We start from the raw sequence: 23,888 nt of genomic DNA on the forward strand, positions 1-23,888 counted from the left end.
CCAAGGAAAACGCTACACTTGTGTATTGACATGACTGTAGGTCAAACATTGGGACCTCCACCGATCGGCAGGGATCTCAGCACCAAAACTAAGGGTCCTGTTTCACTTAGCGACGCACCAGCGATCCCGACAACGATACGACCTGGTAAGGATCGCTGGTGCGTCGCTAAATGGTCGCTAGTAAGTTGTCAAACAGACAGGTCTCTTCAGCGACGCAGCAACGATCCGGCGATCCGTATAACGACCTCAGCGGTCGTTGGTACCTTGTCACATAGCAGCTTTTCTGACGACTCACGCCTGCGTCCCTGAGTTCTGCATCACCAACAAGGTCGCTTGTCAGGGTCAAACAGAGTGATGCGCGCGGGCCAGCGGGACGCCGACGATGAAAAAAATGGCTTAGGACATGCGAGCATGATCAGCGATATCCAGCGGGGGGAGCGGTCGCCGCTATGTGTCACACGCAGCGAGATCACAGGCGAGATCGCTGTTACATCACAAAATCGGTGACGCTTCAGCGATCTCGCTATGTGAGACGGAGGCTTCAGTTATCACCTACCCTGTGGATAGACAACAACTAGTCACTGATCAACTCTTTTAAATAATGCAGCTACAAGTGGCCGTCCTCACCCTATTGTCCATGTGAATACAGAAATGATAGTAAAAATTAAGTAATTACTGTTATTTATACTATTACTATTTATCTTCTATTTTACCATTTTAATAAAAGCTAAAAACAGTAAATATGTTTGCTATTATTTTTACCATTTAGAATTTTTCTTAAAATAGTAAAAATTATAAGTTAAACTAGTAAAAAAAAGTAATGAAGTTAAAATAGTAAAAAAAAATTGTAAACTAGTAAAGATAATGATAGTAAGAATAATTATAAAAATAGCAAAAATTAATAAGTTAACCCCTTCCCAACATGAGCTGTACTAGTACTGCTCTGAGGGACTTGCACATATTATCTGCAGCAGAAGCGAGTCACGGCCATAGGGCTGTCCCGGTCAGACAGCTCCTAAGGATGAGGCGGATCTGCTCCTTTGATGATAAATTTGAGGCACAAGTCTCAGACCTTAAGACACGCTTTGAGGCCCGTGGCTACAGTCATATATGCATCAGGCGTGGGTATGACAGAGCTAGAAAAACTCCATGCAGTAACCTTCTACATTCATCTAAAGGCCGTAGAAATGCAGACAGAGATGGACCGATACGTTTTATCTCCACTTACAACCACGAGTGGGACAACAATCTACAAATTCTAGCTAAGCATTGGGCCATTCTTAGGGCCGAACCCTACCTTGAGGCCTCTCTGGGCAGTTTCCCTTCAATGACTTCCTAAAATTTAGATGACCTACTGGTTAGGAGCCATTACATCCCAGCCCCAAGTAATCATTTGGCCCAAGGGGTCCATCTCCGGGCTCTATCCCATGCGGCCACTGTCTTACCTGCGCCAATGTCCTGTGCTGCTCTACCTTTAACTCGTCGGATGGCTCCAGAGTCCAGACAATTTGACATTTGTCAGCTTATATCCTGTGGCAGTACCAATGTAATTTACTACGCAACACGTGGATACTCCAGGATATACGTCGGCATCAACACTAGGGAGCTCAGAGTGTTGGTACGGGAGCATGTGCGAGACATTGGCGTGGCTATGACAGTGGCCAACCTCTCTGACCTAAAAAGGATCCCCCGCCATTTTAAGCTCCAACACGATTGTGATGCTAAATCAATTAGTGTTAGGGGGATTGATACCATTCATATGGGTATCAGGAGCGGGTCAACAACAAAAAACTCCTTGCACAGATTGAAAGTGGATAGTCATTTTGGATACAATGACCTCCCAAAGGTCTGAATGAATCCTTAAAGGGAATCTGTGATCCCTTTTTTGAGATATCATATAATGATATAATTCAATTGGTGTCACATAAGGATTCTCTTAGTACTCTTGCTTCCCCCTGACCCCGCACCTTTCATGCATAAATACCTTTTTTATATCGGTTCAGATGTATGTAAACTGCCGCGGTCCGGTCCGATGGGCGGGGCTTATTCAACTGCTCCCCCTCCCTGTCTTGCTCTACACAAGAAGAAATGCGTAGAGCAAGACAGGGAGGGGGGAGCAGTTGAATAAGCCCCGCCCAGCGGACCGGACCGCGGCAGTTTACATACATCTGAACCGATATAAAAAAGGTATTTATGCATGAAAGGTGCGGGGTCAGGGGGAAGCAAGAGTACTAAGAGAATCCTTATGTGACACACAATTGAATGATATCATTATATGATATCTCAAAAAAGAGATGACAGATTCCCTTTAAGTTTCGCCCCATTTTTGTAATACCTTCATGTTTAGAATTCTTCTGTGGTCCCATGTGCCCATTCTAAATACATCCATTTTCCGGATGTCTGATTTTATTTCTATTCCTCTTTTCACTTTTTTGCTATTGTCCTATATTTCATTTACACTGAACTTCTGACCCATGGTGTGTGCAATGACATCCACTCCACCCTCCTATCTACCATCTTCTGCAGTGGAACTCCTACACAGCACTTTATTATGTCTGCCGTAATATAACGTCTCACATTATCCATAGGGTATGTATTTCAGACATGTGCTTGTTAGACTTTTGACAATATGCATATTACTTGTTTTTATAGAGCATTCTACTATTGTGTTCGCTGAAATATAATGTCTAATGCTATGGGTAAGATATGCTACCTTAGATATGTGCTGTCATATTTTTGGGAATATGCATTCCATTTGCCCGTTGGAGACCTGTAAAGGACACAGCTGAACAGAGGCCAGACGGAGTCCAGAGTAACTCTGCTGCCTCATTATATTGAATGGATCCCTCAGGGGTTTCATCTGTCACGTCACTCGGAGATTTAGATGGAAACCACAAAAGTGCTCAGCGGAGAGCAAAGGATAAATGTGATCTCAAATGTTATGTAAAATGTTCCCAATATAAGCTTCCACTCGATCCACAAAAAAAGCAAGTCCCCACTCAGATCTGTCTTCTATTAACGGAAATATAAGGGGCTTCCACTTTACAGGTAGTAAAAAGGCTCTGGAAAAGCAAAATGGCTCTTCACCCTCCAAAAGAAATTCAGCTAATTCTCCCAAATCCAAATGCCCCCTCCCTTCTGAGCCGCAGTGTGCCTAAAACACATTGTAAACCACATATTTGGCATTTCTGTAGTGATGAGAGCCTACCAAATTTACAGGTGCGTGTCTCCAGAAGCATGAGCTGGGCATAATGTACTAGTCACTACAATGGCAGTTTGCAATTTTCACTCAGCAACATCCACTGCTGCCTGTTTCTGGAAAACACCCAAGGAGTCAAAATTGTCACTACACCTGTAGATAAAGTAGTACTGTACAGCCACATATGGGGTATTTCTACATTCATCAGAAATTGTGGGACAAACTTTGGTGCCATTTTTACCCATTTCTCAGTGTGAAAAAGTAAAACTTGGGGCCAACTCACAATTTTGGTGGTAAAAATGTAAATTATTTTTTCCTCACTGCCCAATGGTATAAAGTCTGTGACCCACCTGTGGTGTTAATATGATCACTGCACCCCTAGATGAATTCATTGAAAGGTTTAATTGGTAAAATGGGGTCACTTATGGGGAGTTCTGCTGTTCTGGCACCTCAGGGGCTATGCCAATGTAACATGGAACCCTCAAACAATTACAGCAAAATCTGCACTGTAATATGGCCCTACTTCTCTTCTGAGCTTTGCACTGTACCTCAAAAGTAGTTTTCAACCAAATATGGGAATCTGTGAACTCAGGAGAAATTGCACAGAAAACTTTGGGTCAATTTTCTACTTTTATGAAAATACAAAATTTGGCGCTATAAAAGATTTTTGTGAGAAAAATGTGATATTATTTTCACGGCTTAACGTTAAAAACTTCTGTGAAGCACCTGAGGGTTCAAGGTGCTCAGACATCTAGATTAGACCCCTTAGAGAACTTGTTTCCAAAATGGAGTCACTTGTGGGGGTTAACACTGTTTAGAAACATCAGGGGGTCTCCAAACATGACATGGCACCCGCTAATTCTGCCAGCAAATTTTACATTCTAAAAGTGAAATGGCGCTCCTTCCCTTCCAAGCCCTGCCCTGTGCCCAAACAGTAGATTTCCCCCACATATTGGGTATCGGCATGCTCAGGAGAAATTGCACAACAAACTGCATGGTCCATTTTCCCCTGTTACCCTAGCGAAAGTAGAAAAATTTAGGTCTAAATAAAACTTTTTGAGAAAGAAAAGTAAATGTTTATTTTTTTCTTCCACATTCCAAAAATACCCGTGAAGCACCTGAAGGGTTAATAAACTTCTTGAATGTGGTTATGAGCACCTTGAGGGGTGCGGTTTTTATAATGGTGTCATTTTGGGGCATTTTCTGTCATATAGACCTCTCAAAGTCACTTTAAATATGATATGGTTCATAAAAAAATGGTTTTGCAAATTTTGCTGTAAAAATGAGAAATCGCTGGTCAAAATTTTAAGCCTTATAACTTACTAACCAAAATAAAAAAAAAAATTAGGTTTCCAGAATTGTGCTGATGTAAAGCAGACATGTGGGAAATGTTATTTATTAACTATTTTGTGAGATATTACTCTCTGATTTAAGGGCATAAAAATTAAAAGTTTGAAAATTGCAAAATTTTCGCCAAATTTCCATTTTTTAACAAATAAACGCAAGTCATATCAAAGAAATGTTACTGCGGTCATAAAGTACAATATGTCACAAGAAAATGTCAGAATCAGCGGGATCCGTTGATGCGTTCCAAAGTTATTACCTCATAGAAGGGACAGTGGTCCGAATTATAAAAATTGGCCTGGTCAGGAAGGTGACAACAGGCTTCGAGGTGAAGGGGTTAAACAAGTTAATAAAAAAAAAATTAATATAAATATTACACACACATATACACACACAAACACACACACTAGCTGAAGAGCCCGGCGCTGCCCGGGCATAGTAACTAACTACGGTTAGTTATAACAAATTATAATGAAAATATATATAAAGCTGAGTGTATAGCCCCGCCCACTCCGCATAGCCACATTCACTATAATATCCCACATCATCTCGTCAGCCAGAGCCACCGGACTACTACCCCTAATATCCCACATCATCCCGTCACAGACGCCGGACTACTCCCCCTAGTATCCCACATCGTCCCGTCAACCAGAGCCACGAGACTACTACCACTAATATCCCACATCGTCCCGTCAGCCAGAGCCACCAGACAACTACTCCTAATATCCCACATCATCCCGTCACAGTCGCCAGACTACTACCCCTAATATCCCACATCGTCCCGTCAGCCAGAGCCACCAGACTACTACCACTAATATCCCACATCATCCCGTCAGCCAGAGCCACCGGACTACTACCCCTAATATCCCTTATCATCCCATCAGCCAGAGCCACCAGACTACTCCCCCTAGTATCCCACATCATCCCGTCAACCAGAGCCACGAGACTACTACCACTAATATCCCACATCGTCCCGTCAGCCAGAGCCACCGGACAACTACTCCTAATATCCCACATCATCCCGTCACAGTCGCCAGACTACTACCCCTAATATCCCACATCGTCCCGTCAGCCAGAGCCACCGGACTACTACCGCTAATATCCCACATCATCCCGTCAGCCAGAGCCACCGGACTACTACCGCTAATATCCCACATCGTCCCGTCAGCCAGAGCCACCGGACTACTACCCCTAATATCCCACACCATCCCGTCAGCCAGAGCCACCAGACTACTACCACTAATATCCCACATCATCCCGTCAGCCAGAGCCACCGGACTACTACCGCTAATATCCCACATCATCCCGTCAGCCAGAGCCACCGGACTACTACCGCTAATATCCCACATCGTCCCGTCAGCCAGAGCCACCGGACTACTACCACTAATATACAACATCGTCCCGTCAGCCAGAGCCACCGGACAACTACTCCTAATATCCCACATCATCCCGTCACAGTCGCCGGACTACTACCCCTAATATCCCACATCGTCCCGTCAGCCAGAGCCACCAGACTACTAATATCCCACATCATCCCGTCAAAGCCACCGGACTACTACCCCTAATATCCCACATCATCCCGTCACAGCCGCCCGACTACTATTCCTAATATCCCACATCTAGTCAACCAGAGCCACCGGACTACTCCCCCTAATATCCCACATCATCCCGTCAGCCTGGGGTCAGAAACAGAGCACTGAGTGGAATGGTCCTAACTTCCATACCAGGGATCCCTTTAATAGAAGCCTGGGGTGAGGATGAGAGCGCTGAGGGATTTACCCTAACTTCCATACCGGAGATCCCTTTATTAAGAGAGGCCTGGGGTCTGTACCAAAGCGCAGAGTGGATTTGCTCTCACTTCCGTACCGGGGATCCCTTTAATTGAGCCAGGGATCAGAACCAGAGCGCTGAGGGATTTGCCCTGACTTCCATACCGAGGATCCCTTTAAGAGGGAAGATGTGCCTATGGATGGAGGATGTGTGATGTGTATATGGGCACGGGAGGGGGAGGATTCATTTCTGTCATGCTCTGTGCTCCTTTTTGGGGGGCAGACAATGGCTGGGAGCTTATGTTCCCAGGATTTCTCTCACCATGTCAGTGTCTGCTGAGGTGTTTTCTGCAGTGGGAAAACTGTTGCTCATGGCAACCAATCACAGCTCAGCATCTTTTAAACAGCTGTGGTGAAATGAAAGATGCTTAGTGATTGGTTGGTGCTATGTGGAGTGAGCTTGGCTGACACACACACACACACTGCTATTGCTCATAGCAACCAATCACAGCTTTTTTTTTTTTTTTTTTTTTTAACAGCTCTGGTCAAATGAAAGATGCTTCTTGACTGGTTGGTGATACACACACTATATATATATATATATAGTGTGTGTGTGTGTGTATCACCAACCAATCAAGAAGCATCTTTCATTTGACCAGAGCTGTTAAAAAAAAAAAAAAAAAAAAAAAAAAAAGCTGTGATTGGTTGCTATGAGCAATAGCAGTGTGTGTGTGTGTGTGTGTGTGTCAGCCAAGCTCACTCCACATAGCACCAACCAATCACTAAGCATCTTTCATTTCAAAAGTAAGGTGGGGTAGGCAATGGCTGCGCTGCGTCCTTAGGAGGTGTCCAACCCCCAACATCCAGGGTGTGTATATTATTTGTTAATTAAAAAATAAATAAATAAATAAATAAATAAATAATATATATATATTTTTTTTTTTTTAATTAACAAATAATATACACACCCTGGATGTTGGGGTTGGACACCTCCTAAGGACGCAGCGCAGCCATTGCCTACCCCACCTTACTTTTGATGACTCCTGTACCACGTAGGCTCCCCATAAATTCCCCGGCAGGGTCACAAAAATCACTGAAATTTCATTTACCTTTTCCACCAAGTCTCTGAACGACCTCTTCAAATGATTTCCCCTATTAACATGAGTTCCCCAAAATCTGTAAGAAAATAAAACGTGTGTTACAGGTTGTATCTGCCCGACTAATGTGCAAAGCGTTTCTGGTGGTGGCATCTTCTGCCCCCTGTAATATTATAGATTGCATAATCCAACAATCAAAAAGCTGGGGGAAAAAAAAAAAAGGGTTGATCCACGATCATCACTAGAGGGCACCTTGATCGGCACGTCCGGGCATCTACAATGTGATTCCCCCCCGTACAATGCGGCCACTCGCTCACATGCTGGACGCTAATTCACTTCTACGTCCTTCAGAAAGGCAGAAGGAGGAGGGAAAGAAGCATCCCCGGCAGGAGAATCAGTAGGAAGCCCCCCAAAGGGACAGTCAAACGGTCCCAATAGAAAGTGACCATATATGGGCATGACGGCTCGCACACGGCCGGGAACATCCTTTTATCGAATGTGAATCCGTGCGCCGTTATCAGAACTGCAGGCCTGTACAGGGGGGGATACGAGCGCTGCAGAGGAAAAGAAACGAGCGTTTCTCCTTAGTCTCTTCATGGATTAGCTGCCAGCGCTGGTTCTGGGATCAATCTGACATCCCCTTTAAATGATTGGTTTTCTTTTCATCTATGAAAGGTCTTGATAGAAATGCTCCTTCCTGTGCAGCGCCCCGGCTCAAATCGATAGGGCTCCCTTTAGTTTTGGATACTAAACGGTTAAAGACAGATCTTTCCCCATCTATTGCACTTAGCAGGGGCTGACCCTGTTAATAGCGCAGAAAGATGATCATTCGGCTAATGCAACAAATCGGCGGATGTTTGGCTCATTTCAGCAACCCGTCCCTCTTTCCTAGTGATTTGCAGAACTACAACTCCTAGCAGCATGCACTGAAACAACCATAATAAAAAAAAAAAAACTGCTCAAAGTGAGCATGAAGCAGAGCTGCAGTGTAAAGCATGGAGCGAGACGCAGCTTGAGCTGCTGACTTGTGCATTGGCTGGTATTAAGCAGGGCAGACTAAGTGGGGGTCTGAAATGACCTCAGGGTGTAAGCCACAGACCCTACAACATGTCCGGACATCAGTACCCGCCTCCTCGGCTGGCGACTCCTCCCCTTGGTCAGTCTCTTGTGTAATGAACATATAGGCGGAGATGTCGGCAGGCAGAGTCCCAGCTTCACCGGGACCCCTGAGGCTGGATGCGATCAGGCCAGTGAAATGAGCGAATATGTTTGGAACCTATCATCAAATATAAATTCGGTACCAATATGGCAAATTAAGATTCAGCGACCGATTCCAAACATATTCGCTCAACTCTAGTCACTTACGAGATCTTTCCCCTAACCATTTATACCCAGATTGTGCCCCTTTATTGGGCACATAATACACACAAACCTTGAAATATTAAAGTATGCACATGCATAAAAGTAGACGGTAAACTGCAGGTAGCGCCCTCACCTGGCACTAATAAGGTGCACCACCAAGACCTTCCCAGGAGCTCAGAGAAGCAATGGCTGCATCTCACACCCCATCTAATGGCTCTACATTGGAATCCCTGCCCCCCACAATACAGCAGTGCGTTGTATCTGGCTAGTGTAGGACTTGTATACGGCACATTTCCCCTCTCATTTTACGTTGTTTGTAAGGGACTAGGTGCTATGTCTTCAGGAAACAACACTCTGTCCCTACACAGCACATGGAGGTCATTGTACAGCAGTACTGAGCAGTGTAGCTGGGAATCCAACTGCGGGGTGAGAAACACCGACTAGAAAGCAGCAACACAATCTGTCTGCTCCTTCTCTCTCCATAAAGGTTTAAACAGGTAGCAGTAATCTGATCCTTATGTGAGCTGATAATCCCTCTTGGACGGAGATATATTCTAGCTATTTTTCCAGATTGAACGAGCGATGGCTCATGAGTGGAGGACGTATATATTTCATATTTCGCTGATAAGATATCACACAAAGATTCTTCTATTTTCTCATATCATTGATCTCTACAGAGTTTGTGACTGAAGCCCTGCCAACACTGTGCCACAGGAAATTCAGACTATGCAGTGGCGTAACTACCGGGGTAGCAGCCGAAGCGGTTGCTTTGGGGCCCGGCCCATATAGGGGCCCGGGTCCCCGGCTCCGATCGGCGCTACCCGGTAGTGCAATTTAATTAAGTACATCAGGGGTCCCCAACCACCAGTCTGCGGCCCAGCACCGGGCCGTTGCAGTGCTCTTGCCGGTCCGCAGACACAAGGGAAGTCGGTGGCTGTGTAGCAGGTGATACCCTGCATAGTGGTCCCTGTCGGCGCGGCGGCTTCATCCAGCGCTAAGCGACCAAGTGTACCACTCATTTAAGGTCATGAATATGGACGCCACTCCTCTCCCATAGGCGTGGCGTTCATATTCATGGACCTTAATGAGCGGTAGCACGTGACCGCTCCACACAGGAAGAAGCTGAAGCGCAGCGAGATGCAGGGAGGGAAGTTCAGAGACGTGAGGGTAAGTATGATGGGGGAGGATGGGGGAGCCGAGCCATACATACACGGGTGGGAGCGGAGTCATATATACAAGGGAGGGAGGGTGGGAGCGGAGCCATATATACAAGGGAGGGAGGGTGGGAGCGGAGCCATATATACAAGGGAGGGAGGGTGGGAGCGTAGCCACATTTACAAGGGAGGGAGGGTGGAAGCAGAGCCATATATACAAGGGAGGGAGGGTGGGAGCGTAGCCATATATACAAGGGAGGGAGAGTGGAAGCAGAGCCATATATACAAGGGAGGGAGAGTGGAAGCAGAGCCACATTTACAAGGGAGGGAGGGTGGAAGCAGAGCCACATTTACAAGGGAGGGAGGGTGGAAGCAGAGCCATATATACAAGGGAGGGAGGGTGGGAGCGTAGCCATATATACAAGGGAGGGAGAGTGGAAGCAGAGCCATATATACAAGGGAGGGAGAGTGGAAGCAGAGCCATATATACAAGGGAGGGAGAGTGGGAGCGGAGCCATATATACAAGGGAGGGAGAGTGGGAGCGGAGCCATATATACAAGGGAGGGAGAGTGGGAGCGGAGCCATATATACAAGGGAGGGAGAGTGGGAGCGGAGCCATATATACAAGGGAGGGAGAGTGGGAGCGGAGCCATATATACAAGGGAGGGAGAGTGGGAGCGGAGCCATATATACAAGGGAGGGAGAGTGGGAGCGGAGCCATATATACAAGGGAGGGAGGGTGGGAGCAGAGCCATATATACAAGGGAGGGAGAGTGGAAGCAGAGCCATATATACAAGGGAGGGAGAGTGGGAGCGTAGCCATATATACAAGGGAGGGAGAGTGGAAGCAGGGCCACATATACAAGGGAGGGAGAGTGGGAGCGGAGCCACATATACAGGGGAGGGAGAGTGGGAGCGGAGCCACATATACAAGGGAGGGAGAGTGGGAGCGGAGCCATATATACAAGGGAGGGAGAGTGGGAGCGGAGCCATATATACAAGGGAGGGAGGGTGGAAGCGGAGCCATATATACAAGGGAGGGAGAGTGGGAGCGGAGCCATATATACAAGGGAGGGAGAGTGGGAGCGGAGCCATATATACAAGGGAGGGAGAGTGGGAGCGGAGCCATATATACAAGGGAGGGAGAGTGGGAGCGGAGCCATATATACAAGGGAGGGAGAGTGGGAGCGGAGCCATATATACAAGGGAGGGAGAGTGGGAGCGGAGCCATATATACAAGGGAGGGAGAGTGGGAGCGGAGCCATATATACAAGGGAGGGAGAGTGGGAGCGGAGCCATATATACAAGGGAGGGAGAGTGGGAGCGGAGCCATATATACAAGGGAGGGAGAGTGGGAGCGGAGCCATATATACAAGGGAGGGAGATTGGGAGCGGAGCCATATATACAAGGGAGGGAGAGTGGGAGCGGAGCCATATATACAAGGGAGGGAGAGTGGGAGCGGAGCCATATATACAAGGGAGGGAGATTGGGAGCGGAGCCATATATACAAGGGAGGGAGAGTGGGAGCGGAGCCATATATACAAGGGAGGGAGAGTGGGAGCGGAGCCATATATACAAGGGTGAGAGGGTGGGAGCGGAGCCATATATACAAGGGTGAGAGGGTGGGAGCGGAGCCATATATACAAGGGTGAGAGGGTGGGAGCGGAGCCATATATACAAGGGAGGGAGAGTGGGAATGGAGCCATATATACAAGGGAGGGAGGGTGGGAGCGGAGCCATATATACAAGGGTGAGAGGGTGGGAGCGGAGCCATATATTCAAGGGAGGGAGGGTGGGAGCGGAGCCATGCATACAGGATGGGACAAGGGAGCCATGCATACAGGATAGGAGAGTGGGAGCGGAGCCATGTATACAGGATGGGAGAGTGGGAGCGGAGCAATGTATACAGGATGGGACAGGGGAGCCATGTATACAGGATGGGAGAGTGGGAAAAGAGCCATGTATACAGGATGGGAGAGTGGGAAAAGAGCCATGTATACAGGATGGGAGAGTGGGAGCAGAGCCATGCATACAGGATGGGAGGGTGGGAGCGGAGCATACAGGATGGGAGGGTGGGAGCGGAGCCATGTATACAAGAATGGGACAGGGGAGCCATGCATACAACAGGGGGAGCCACACAGAGCTGGACAGGATGGGGGGAACCACACATACATTTTCTGATGATTAGAAAATAATCAGCATGTACAGTACTGCAGTACAATTTTTTCTAAGTGCTCAATGCTCCATTTCCTTGTAGGTTCCAATCATCATTAGCAGCGACGGTCATCAATAGAAGCAGCCCAGTGCTCCCACTGAAACAGAGAAACAAGCCAGGTGCTCCCATTCATTCAAAACCTATGGTGACTTGAGTCACATTATAAATGTTATAATTAAATGATAAGTATGCACTGCTAAACTACAACCGTGTCCATAGCCCCGCCCCCTTATGACCAAAGACCCGCCCCTGCCACACCTCCATCCCCGCCCTGCCGGGTCATGTAAGAATGGTCTTGCTTGAAACCGGTCCCTGGGGCAAAAAAGGTTGGGGACCACTGAAGTACATTACTGCGGCGCTCCGGCGGGTGCTGTGGGTGGCCAACGCTGTCTTGGGGGCCCGCTGCGTGTAGTGTAGGGGATCCGGGGCCCCGGCGGAAAAAAATGTACACTATGATGATTTCGCAGCACTGGCTTATCAATGCTTAACTAATTTGATTGTATTGACTGAGTTACAGGATTAGGAATAATTGTGTTACATTATTTCTAATTCTGTTACTTAATGTGACTCTAGTATGCATTATCGGTAAGAGGGTGTGTCTTGAAGGGGGTGTGTCTTGAAGGCGGTGCGTCTTGAAGGGGGCCCCGTTTAAAAGTTTGCTATGGGGCCCAATCAGTTCTAGTTACGCCCCTGAGACTATGCACTCCAGCATGGCTGCGACGTTCGCCAATCCTCCTGCTCTAGAACAAGTCAGCGCTATGTTATTATGTCATTCACTGGCAGAATACAGGGCCAGCTAGGAAGAAATGAGTTCTCTGATGTCAGAGTGGGACACGTGTGACCCACAGGAGAGAACTTGTGTCACGCTCCTACTCCAAAACACACAGCAATCACACTGGCCGCTCGCAGTGAGAAATCCCTTTAAAAAGGTTTGCACGATCAATTTTTATGAGTGCGCCGCTCCCCTACCTCCCGGGGGCACGGTGCGTTCCTGAAGACTGACAGTTCAGCCACCGCACTCTCTCCAATGGGGCCAGCATAAGTTGCTTTGCTTCTTTAACATCAAAGAAGTGCAGGGATACTGAAGATGGATCTGGCCAGCTTCAGAGCAGCGCTCAAACTACCGGAAACTGCTGCACTCCTTGCCTAGGAGACCGGCCACCGCTGCTAGACTGTTGAGTAGTGATGAGCCAACATTCTCTGAGCATGCTCGTGTGCCAAGAGTGTCTTTGGCTCGCTCGAAAAATAGGTTCGTGTCCCCGCGGCTGCACGTTTTGCGGCACATGCATGGATTGCCTAACAAACAACCAATCCCTGCATATGCTACGTCTGTCAAACAACCGCGAGACATGCAACATTTTTCGTGACCGCCAAAGACACTCTTGGCACACGAGCATGCTCGGAGAATGTTCGCTCATCACTACTGCTTAGGTAGGCCGGCAGCAAACACCGACAGCAGCACAGAGGAGCAGCGTTAGTCTGGTAGGGAAGGTTTTCTTTTGGTCTATGGGACAGAACCGCAAAAGGGAAAAATGACAGGTCTTCATAATCCCATGTACCAACGCTGAGAAAACAAGCTTCGGATCCACAGGTAAAGTAGCTGGGACGTGCATTGGGGGCGTCAATGTATTTGGCATCAGCACGCCTCCAGTGCACTTCCTTTTCCAAACACTTTATTGGGGTTTAACAATATAAAGGAAGGGAAAGGACAGAGGAGGGAGGGGGGAGGGAGGAAACAGGGAAAAGGACCAGGTGGCCCCAAATGTCAAAATAGACAAAAGAAAACAAATCATATAAAACACTTGTAACATATAACAATGTGAACAGTAACTACAATGAATACCCGTTTCACCAGAATTACAATAAAAGGCAAAAGTGAATGGGGTGCTCCCTAGGGAAACAACTCCGTCCATCGTGACCACTTTTTGGTGAATTTAGTGAGGTTGTTATTGATCGTAGCGATCTTATGTTCAAAGGATCCTTGATATCCTGAAATTTGGGTGGATCGGACCGTTTCCAGTGAAAAGCGATTGAGTTTTTTGTAACTAGCAGTATGTGAATAATTAGGGGGATTGTCGGATGATCTATATTGTCTGAATTGAGAGAAAGGAGAGCTAGTTGGGGAGTGATGGCGATGGGTTTGATGAGCAACGAATCAATAAGGTTTGATATATCTTTCCATAGGGGCTTAAGAAGGGGGCAATACCAAAAGATATGAGATATGGTACCATAGTGACCACAACCCCTCCAGCAATCCGGGGAGAATTCGGGATTGATCTTGGAGAGCCTAGCAGGAGTATAGTACCATCTCTGACAAAATTTTGTGATGAGTCTCCTGCAAGGAGATGGAGGAGGCGTAAGAAATTTCACAGGCATGTTCCCACTCAGCAAGGTCTGGATTTGTGCGAAAATCTGATTCCCATTTCAGAATGTTGTGCGTTTTTACAAATTCAAAACTTTTATTCAGCCAATTATATAAATAAGAAGACCAAAATATACTATGATTAAGATTATTAAAAAGATTAGCCACCGGTTCAGAGATTCTGGGTTTTGCCTGTAAAAAGCAATCAATTAGGTCTTTTAAAATTGTATAGTGGCAGAATAATGAAAAGGGAATTTTGAACTTTTTTCTAATTTGTCTAAAGGGGATACGAGTTGAATCAGAATAAAGATCCTTGAGTTTGGTGATGCCTATATCTGACCACAAAGGATTAATATCCTGGTGAAAAAGTGAGCAGATAGTATGAAGAGACAAATTTTTAATAAAGTCAAATCCTCTCTGCCCTCTTTTGGGTCTAGATAAAATCTTCCAGGCCTCTATTGTGGCATGAAAAATGGGATGCGAGTGTGTGGGGGGGGGGGGGGGGGAATCTTGCTTGAGAAGAAGACAGTTTAAGATTAAATCAAAGGGTGGGACGTTCTTATTAAAAAGTATTTCAGATCATACCAGGCTGGAGGATTGGATTGTGGCCACCAAGCAAGACTTTGATCAGAAAAATGTAATAGTAAGCTGAAATGTTAGGTAGCCCGACTCTGCCAAAACGCTTAGGTTTGGATAAAATATTTCATGACGTCCTCGCTTTTTTATCTCCCCATATAAAGTTATGGGCTCGGGTTTGTAAGCTTGTAAGATATGGTGTGGATATTGGTAGGGGAAGGGAGCGAAAAACATATTAGATTTTGGGTAAAATGTATGATTTAAAGGTGGAGATCCTACCCCACCACGAGAGTTCCCTATCGCTGTATGATGCCATGTCTTTGGAAATGGATTGAATGAGAGAGGACATATTTAGGGGTATTATTGAGTTGACATTGTTAGAAAATTTTAAAACTAGGTAAGTAATATGATTATATGTCCAACTCCATGGGGAAATATGCCGGATTTCCTCTATTTGAGCGTTAGGTTTAAAGGCAATATTTTAGATTTAGATTAGTTTACCTTGAAGTATGAGATCTTTGAAAATTCTAAGAGTAAAAGTTGAAGTTTAGTAATTGAAGTGAGTGGATTCGAGACTGTCATTACAATATCATCAGCAAATAGGCTGATCCGGAAGTCCCTAAGCTCGGCTTTAATACCTTGGATGTCCGGGTCTACTCTTATCATTTGGGCCAAAGGCTCCATTGCCAGATCAAAGAGGAGAGGCGAAAGGGGGCAACCCTGCCTCGTGCCATTGGTTATTTAGAAAGAAGAGGATAAATGATTAATAATGTAGACTTTTGCTGTAGGATTAGAGTATAGAGCCGAGATGCTTGAGAGAATTTTTGAAGTAAAACCGAATTTCTGTAGTGTAGCGATCAAGTAGTTCCAATTGAGGCGGTCAAAGGCCTTTTCAGCGTTGAGAGATATTATAGTGGCCCCAGTCCTGTTGGAATTTATTAATTTAATTAGATTTATTAATCTTCTCGTGCCGTCAACTGACTGCCTATTAAGAATAAAACCTATTTGATCGTTTGCTATGAGCTTTGGAAGAAACTAACTTAATCTGTTTGCTAATATTTTAGAAAATATTTTAACATCAGTATTTATCAGGGAGATGGGACGGAAATGTTTCATTTGGGTATGGTCTGAGTTAGATTTGGGTATGAGGATTATTGTGGCTTCAAGCATTTCATTTGGGAAATTACCTGATTCAGAGGCAGAATTAAAGATTTTTGTGAGGTGGGGAGCTAAAAGTGGACCAAACGTTTTATAGTAGTCATTGGTAAAGCCGTCTGGACCAGGGGCTTTGAAAGTTTTTAACTGTTTTATGGTGTCTAAGATTTCTTTTTCAGAAAATGGTGAAGAAAGGAAGTCTATATCTGTATCATCTAATTTGGGAAGGTTTACTGATGATAAAAAAAGATTGGACATCCAATTGACTTGGCTGGAGCTGAGGGGAATTTTGATTACTATTATATAGCTCATGGAAGAATTTGGCAAATGAATTAGCTATTTCTTGGGGATGAGATAAGAGTATTCTTTTGGGGGAAGAGACGGCATTGATTCTATTCCTAGATCTGAGCTTTTTAAGCCTATTTGTCATATACCGGGAGGGACGATTAAGGTTGGAATATTGCTTGAATTTAGAAGTTTTACGCGCCGAATCGTAAAATGAGAAGATCAGAGATCTGAGATCTTGTCTGAGTTTGGAGAGCTCCGCTTTTAGAATGGGGCAAGGAGAGGAATTGGCTGCAAGAGAAGACTCCTTGTCTTTAATGAGTGTTTGTAAATTCATTATTTTATTTCTGTTAGCTTTTTATTCTAGAGGAAATTTGTATAAGCAGTCCTCACAGAACTGCCTTATGGGCATTCCAACAAGAATAGGGGTTAGTGGGACCCGATTCATTTTCTTTAAAATAATTAGATATGGCTGTGAATATTTTGGAATTTACATTTGGGACATGAAGAAGAGAGCAATTACACTTCCAGAGGAATTGTCTATTGGTGGCTGGTCCATCCAAGAACTCCGCAACGACAGGAGCATGATCTGAGATCGATTTAGGGAAAATATTAACTGACTGAAATTTGGGGAGTGAGAAGATATCAGTTACGATCAGATCTATCCTGGAAGCTGAATTATGGGGATCAGAGAAATGGTTAAATTCTATAGTAGTGGAGTTCAGGCATCGAAAGGTGTCAAAAAGTTCGTTCCCATATAGCCAAGTATTGTGAGATTCCGCCTTATGCCTATTTGGGGGCGGAGGAATCTAAAGAACCATTGGGAACCATGCTAAAATCCCTGGAAAATAACAATGAACCTTTCCTTACTGAGTTAAATTTTTTGACCAATTTGTTTAAAAATTTCATTTGCCCCTTTAGGGGAACATAAGTATTGACAATAGTATAATCAGAATTGTTTAACTTACAAATTAGAATATGGTAATGGCCTCTCTCATCTTTAACTTCTTCTATGAACTCAAATGAAAGGGAATTTCTGATTAGAGTGAACACTCCCGCCTTTTTCTTGGGCCCAGAGGATTCAAAAAATTTTTTATCTATAAGGGTAGGGTGAGAACTGGTTTTGAATTTTGTCTCTTGGAGACATACAATGTCAAGGTGGGCTCTATTGATTTCATGACGAATGGAAAAACGTTTCCTAGGGCTATTAAGACCTCTGACATTATACATGGCCAATTTGATTTTCATTGTGAGAGAAAGTGGTCCCGATGGGATATGACTAGAACAAAGCAGTCACTGATGAAAGTAGGAGTGTTAAACAAAAATAAAAGTGAACCAACATTTAAAGAACAATAAAATAAACTAAAAAAAGTGGTTCTCCTTCTTGCGCTGGGGGAAAAGTTTGTACAGCGCAAGGCTAAGGAAACCCTCATTTGTATCTATAACAAATATATAAAAGAAAACAAAAGTGTAAGAAAAGCACAATATCAATTATATAATCAGACAATCCAAAGACACAAATTACAATAGGCTCAAGTGACATGTCCTGGACCTGCGGAAGAAACTTTAGGAACAGAGGAAATGACACCCTGAGATTTCAAAAAGAGGAACCCTTCCTCAGAGGTAAGAAAAATTGCATTTTTCCCCTTGAAATTAAAAATGAGGTGTAGAGGAAAGCCCCATTTGTAAGGCTGTGTGCACACGCTGCGGATTAGGTGCGGATTCATCCACGCGGATTTTGTAAAATCCGCAGGTCAAAATACCTGCGATTTTACCTGCGGATTGCTCTGCGGTTTTTCATCTCCTCAATGGAGGAGATGGCAAACCGCAGCAGAATCCGCAGAAAGAATTGACATGTCAATTCTTTCTGCGGATTGAAAACCGCAGATAATCCGCGCGGAAAATTCCGCACTGTCTGCACTGCGGTTTTTGATTCCCATAGGGAATCGAGGTACTGTACACCGCAGCAAAAACTGCTGCGGGTCCGCAGCGGCCAAAACCGTTGCGGAACCGCAGCAAAATCCGCAGCGTGTGCACACAGCCTTCGGAAGGCCTCTCTCCCTCAAAACGGAAGTAAGTGAACGAAAGTGTTTCCGACCCTCAATAGTCGCTTTTGATAGATCGGAAAACAACTTTAGATGTTGATATGGATCCGGGAATCCTCCCTTAATTCTTACCAAACTCTGAATTTTGTCTTTAATGTGGTAGAAATGAATTTTCAGTATGGCGTCTCTGGGTAGGTCCTTAGGGATGGAAGGAGGTTTGGGAAGGCGATGGATACGATCAATGATAAGATCCGTATCCGATAGATTTGGAATCAGTCTCCTAAAAATCCCTTTAACATAGTCAGAGAGCTTAATGGGCGATATATCCTCCGATATTCCCCTAATCTTGATATTAAGACGGGAACAGTCCTACAGATCAGCCAATTTAAGCTTTAACTGATGCACCTCAGATTTAGAATCAGACTGGTGTTTCAGAGATAGCTCATTCGATTTCTCTAATTCACCCAACCGAAGCTCATGGTTATCCAACCTTGAAGTAAAATGCTCCAGTCTCTTGGAAAATCTTTGTCTGGTTTTCCATGTCCAGACGCAACCTGGCGCTAAGTTTTTCAGCTAGAGTATTCATACACGCCTCAAGGGAAGTGGTGTCAGGAAAGGCCCCAGAAGACAAAGAAGGCATAGATATTTCCTCAGGCTTCGGCCTAGGCTTTTTTGGAGTAGGGCTGGGTGAAGAACTAGAATCCTCCTCTGAGGAATTGGCAGCAGAGGACTGTGCACCCTTCCTCTTGCTGGAGGAGGAGAGATCCATGGTCTCAGAATGAACATTTGAAGAGAGATGTGCCACAACTGACTCTGCTGAGCAAGTCTTATATGTGGATGAGGAAGGAGAGAGGGTCCTGAGAGAGGATGGCGAGGGCGTCCACTCAATAGGAGAACGCGACTTAGTCGGACTCAATAAATCAACCGAGTCCCTAGAAGGAACACGATTAGACTTGGTGTCTTTATTTTGCCTTTGAAATCTAGAAGCACCTGTAGATTTAGCCGTAGGCAATTTTGAATTAAATTGACTCATTTTGCCAAGCTATATTACTAAGATCTGAAGGAAGGTAAAATAGGAAGTTGTGGGTATGTTAGACAAGGTTCCTCAAAGATGTGCCCAAATGATTACCTATTGGCTAGGCAATGGCAGCCCCACTCCCAAAAAGAGGGCCAAGGGAACAAGTATTAGCTAGAGCGGACCTCGGCAATGATATGTCAACAGCTACATAAGTAAACTACAGTACATAGACTTGTTAAATACTGTATATAATCCGTATTAATTATTTAGGTTATTTTTGTTATTTATGAAATAATGTTATTTTATTATATGTTTCAGTTTTATTTTTTATTTTTAATCGTCTCAATTTAAAACTAAAGGCAGAACCTGTCCCCTCAAATTTGTAAATCTTAAAAAATTCCAACTGCCATTTAAAACAGTAAACAAGAGAAATAACTCTCTAGATGTAACCACCCAGAGCAATACACTCCCCCTTCCCCTGCTTAATGACAAAATGTGTCAGAAAAATGATATTAAGCAGGAAATAGAGAAGCTGCATCTGCTAAACCAACCAACAAAATGGCCGCCCCCAGCGGCAGCGACACAAAACCCACCAACAAGATGGCCACGACCATAAGTGGTGACACAAGCAGGGAAATCGAAAAATAAAATGCCGGAGAGATTGGGGGTCAGAGTAAGCAGCGTGCTATAACAGGGACCATACCAATGGCGTGGCCGATAATTTCGCAGTCACACAAAGTCCAAAACACTCAGCTAGCCAGCAGCAAAAACCAGAATGAAGATGAGCGCTGAAGCCTGGTGAAAGTCAGTGGGAGGAGAGAAGATGGACGTGCCCGCAGCCGGATCCTTACCGCTTGTGTGCCCGATGAGGATACAGACAGAGGGGAGCAAAAACCACCTGGACGGGTAGGGGCCGCCTCAGAGAAGACTCACAATGAAGTCAAGCAGAATTCTTGTATCCGATTCACTCAATGGCCGCGGTGACGTCATATGGAGGAGGAAGAAAGTCGGGGCGCTGCTGGATCTTCTCAGCTGGTGTGCTCGGTGTAAACAAGGTCTAAGGAGGGCGAAAACCCCCAGTTAGGTAAGGGAACTCCAAAGGAAGGTCCGAAGAGGAGTCTTGTATTAATTTAGTACACCGCCCGATTAGTAGTGACGTCAGCAGGAGGGAGGGGGGACAGCGCCTGGAGCAGAATCTTCACCCCCGGTGTGCCTGGGGTAAAAAAGGCCAAAAAGGGGCGAAAAACCACCAAATGAGAAGGGGGAACAGATGAGGAAGGTCCAAAGAGGTGTTTCAGATTAATTTAGTACACCCTCTGTTTTGCGCTGACGTCATCCATAAAAAGAAAATGGCGCCCGCAGCTTTTCCTATCACAATCTTCACCCCCGACGTGCCAAGGGTTAACAGTCAAAAAGGGGCGAAAAACCCCCGGTTGGACAGGGGCACACCTAAGGAAGGTCCCAGGCGGTGTCTTATAACAAACTGACACCACACCAAATTAGTGGCGACGTCACTGAAAAAAATAAATGGCAGGGCCCCAGCGTTTGTAACGGTCCATGACATGGGCTGCACAAAAAATATGCCAGGAGCAATCTTACTCAAAATTAGTCAAAAACCCCCCCAAAAGGCCAGGTGCTGTCCCAACAAATACCTCAGTAGGCAATATTTAATAAAAAATTAAAGGAAATCCTATAACAGAGCAGTACAGCTCACAGGCGTAACCATAGCAACCCCTCAGGTGCCATAGGAAGCAGGCGAGCCAGAAAAAAAGTCACCAAAAGCAAAAATTAGATTAAAAATGTAAAAAATTCACACAAATGTGTTTAATAAAAATAAACAAAATGTTTAAAGAGAAAAAACACTAGTCTTGGAGTCTTTATTACCTCAGATTAACAGTCTCTCATAGGGTCCAGCAGTTAACTGGCGCCATCTTGACAGGCCGCAATCTTCAATCCAGGATAACATATCGCAGGACTATCCGCGATTCAGTAGAGAAACGTCTCAAAACGTGTAGAATGAATTTATGAACTACATCGCCTGTGCCTAGGCCACGCCCCCAGTGCACTTCCAAGCTAATTTGCATGTGGCTTCAAAGCTTGATTTCTCAGCACTAACACAAGAGATTACTACATTTTCACTTTTTGAATTACATCTCGTACAGCCGGACCACTAATTTATTTATGAGAATGAAAAAAAATAAACGGAGGAATTGAGTCTACGCTAATTTATAAAGATACAAAATTTTTATTTATCATAAAAGATGACATAGAAAATTGTAATATGCAAAAGACATTATAGCGAATATTAGTGAGCAGAGAGAGTTTTCAAAAAGTATGTACACACCATAAAGTGACCTAAATACCCTAGATCATAGCAGGAGTGCCCTGCTCCCATGATAAAAGCATGCTGGGCATACAGTAAGTGCCACCAATTATGCTCGTCTCCTCTGGGCAGATTTAACCCAAATAATTAATAAAATGCAAAGTAGATTAGTACATCCCTGATATTCAGATTTCCCAATGCGTAAGCTATCAGTAAAGAAAGCGCTTCAAACCGGTATATACCTAATAAGGTAGTCAAAGCTATGGGAACATTGACTAGCAAGGAAAAGGGAAATCTGTCCAGAGGTGGCGATTGAATAGAGGATTACATAGCAATAAGTGGCAATTAAGTACTGTAGATAGCTACATCGCATGTATTAATATGTATACGAGTCGCTGCTTCAATGCAATCTTCCAAAAACAGTGGAAATTGCACCACAACTAGGTAATTAATTATGATTTTGAGACTTATTGTATTAATTTATGATCCCAAACAGGTTCCCTTTAATCCCACCCTGGGCATTACACCCCATATTACCAACATAAATGCCATTCGTTAAAATGAAGAGTGGGCCAGGTAAGTGAATCCCCGGCAGTAAGCTGACCGCTGTGGGGCGACTTGGTAACCGGATACCGAGGTCCGGCATACAGGAGCCGGCTCCATGATAAATGATCTGCTCCGAGGCATTCCTGCAGAGCTTTTCTATTGTCTCTGTAAGCAGATACATAGAGATTTGTACACAGGAAATTATCAGATATCCTTATTGTCGCAGCAAAAAAAAAAAAAAAAAAGTCACAACTTAAAGGGCAAGTAGGGAATTAAAATGGGAAAAATCTCCTCTCTATTGTGGTTTTAAAGGGGCCTGTCATCAGGTGAAAAACATCCAATTTTTGCTCATATTTTATTCCTTGAATACTTTGCTTTTTTCTTTCCTAAAATCAGCCATACGGTTCCGGAGATATGGTCATTTTATATTGTCCCAACTTTTATGGTTTACCAAAAATGGGCGTGTCATTAAGCTAATCTGCATATTCGCCCTGTGGGACACACTTTTTTTGTAAAACCAAGCACTAAATAAAAAGGCCCATATCTCTAGAACGGTATGGAGGAATTGAAAAATGAAAAAAGCGGATTTATCAGGGGAGCGGCGGAAATAACAAATATGAGGGGAAAATGGTCGCTTTTGAATTAATGACAGGTTCTCGAAGAGGTGGAAGGGCTATCAGTCTATTGTGAAAATGGGAAAGAGGTGGTAATAAACCAACAGATGCCACTGGAACGGTATGCAAAATACATTACTAGGAAACGTGTATACACATTTGCATAGCAAACAACAAGCGCTGAACACACGTACGTTACTGCAAACAAAGGGGAACTAAGCCTAGACAAGCGAGATATTCTACAGAAAACATGGCTCCATCTCTCCCTGGACCGCCGCTCCATTTAACTGCCCCTGCACACTGCTGTATTCGAGACCCGTGTTGTAAGGGTGCACAATATGGCACCCATAGTAGTGGGCCGATGCCATTAACTTATAGCTTCAGATCAACAAGGTTTTTAGGTCTTTATTTTGGGAGTAAAAGCTTTGGGGGGGTTTTTTTTAGGCATTTTGTAAATTTTTGCGCCAAACCGTTTATAGCTTTTAGGTTTTCTTGAAATATAATTTTTTGCAATCGGACTTTAGTGCTCTAGAGAAAGACAAAATTTATAAGAATATTAAGATGCGACATTTTAAAGCTTAAGAGTCGAACGATAATTTACCAGAAGAAAAAGAAAAAATTAAAAGCAAATGACGTTCAAGCATCGTGCAACATTTTGAAAAATTTGGGGCAAAATTAAAGAGCAAATTATCAAATTATGAATCAGAACCTACATGCCTCTTTGGCTCTAATAATAATAATAATTTTTATTTATATAGCGCCAACATATTCCGCAGCACTTTACAATTAAGCGGGGACATGTACAGACAATAAATTCAATAC

General features: G+C 44.4%; 1 protein-coding gene across 4 annotated transcripts in view; it reads right to left on the reverse strand.

Moving 5' to 3' along the window:
* The window catches only part of CYRIA (CYFIP related Rac1 interactor A), a 75,297-nt gene that overhangs the window by 33,069 nt on the left and 18,340 nt on the right, over nucleotides 1-23,888 (reverse strand). For 2 of the 4 annotated variants that reach the window (XM_073568259.1, XM_073568262.1), the window contains exon 2: nucleotides 7,422-7,488. The exons of the other annotated variants lie outside the window; for them this stretch is intronic. The gene's annotated coding sequence lies outside the window, so the exon portion shown is untranslated. The remainder of the gene's footprint in view (nucleotides 1-7,421; nucleotides 7,489-23,888) is intronic. 4 annotated transcript variants of the gene reach the window in all.

Source organism: Dendrobates tinctorius, unplaced genomic scaffold (genome assembly GCF_039654945.1).
Source record: "Dendrobates tinctorius isolate UK_male_01 unplaced genomic scaffold, ASM3965494v1 ptg000021l, whole genome shotgun sequence".
NCBI lineage: Eukaryota > Metazoa > Chordata > Amphibia > Anura > Dendrobatidae > Dendrobates > Dendrobates tinctorius.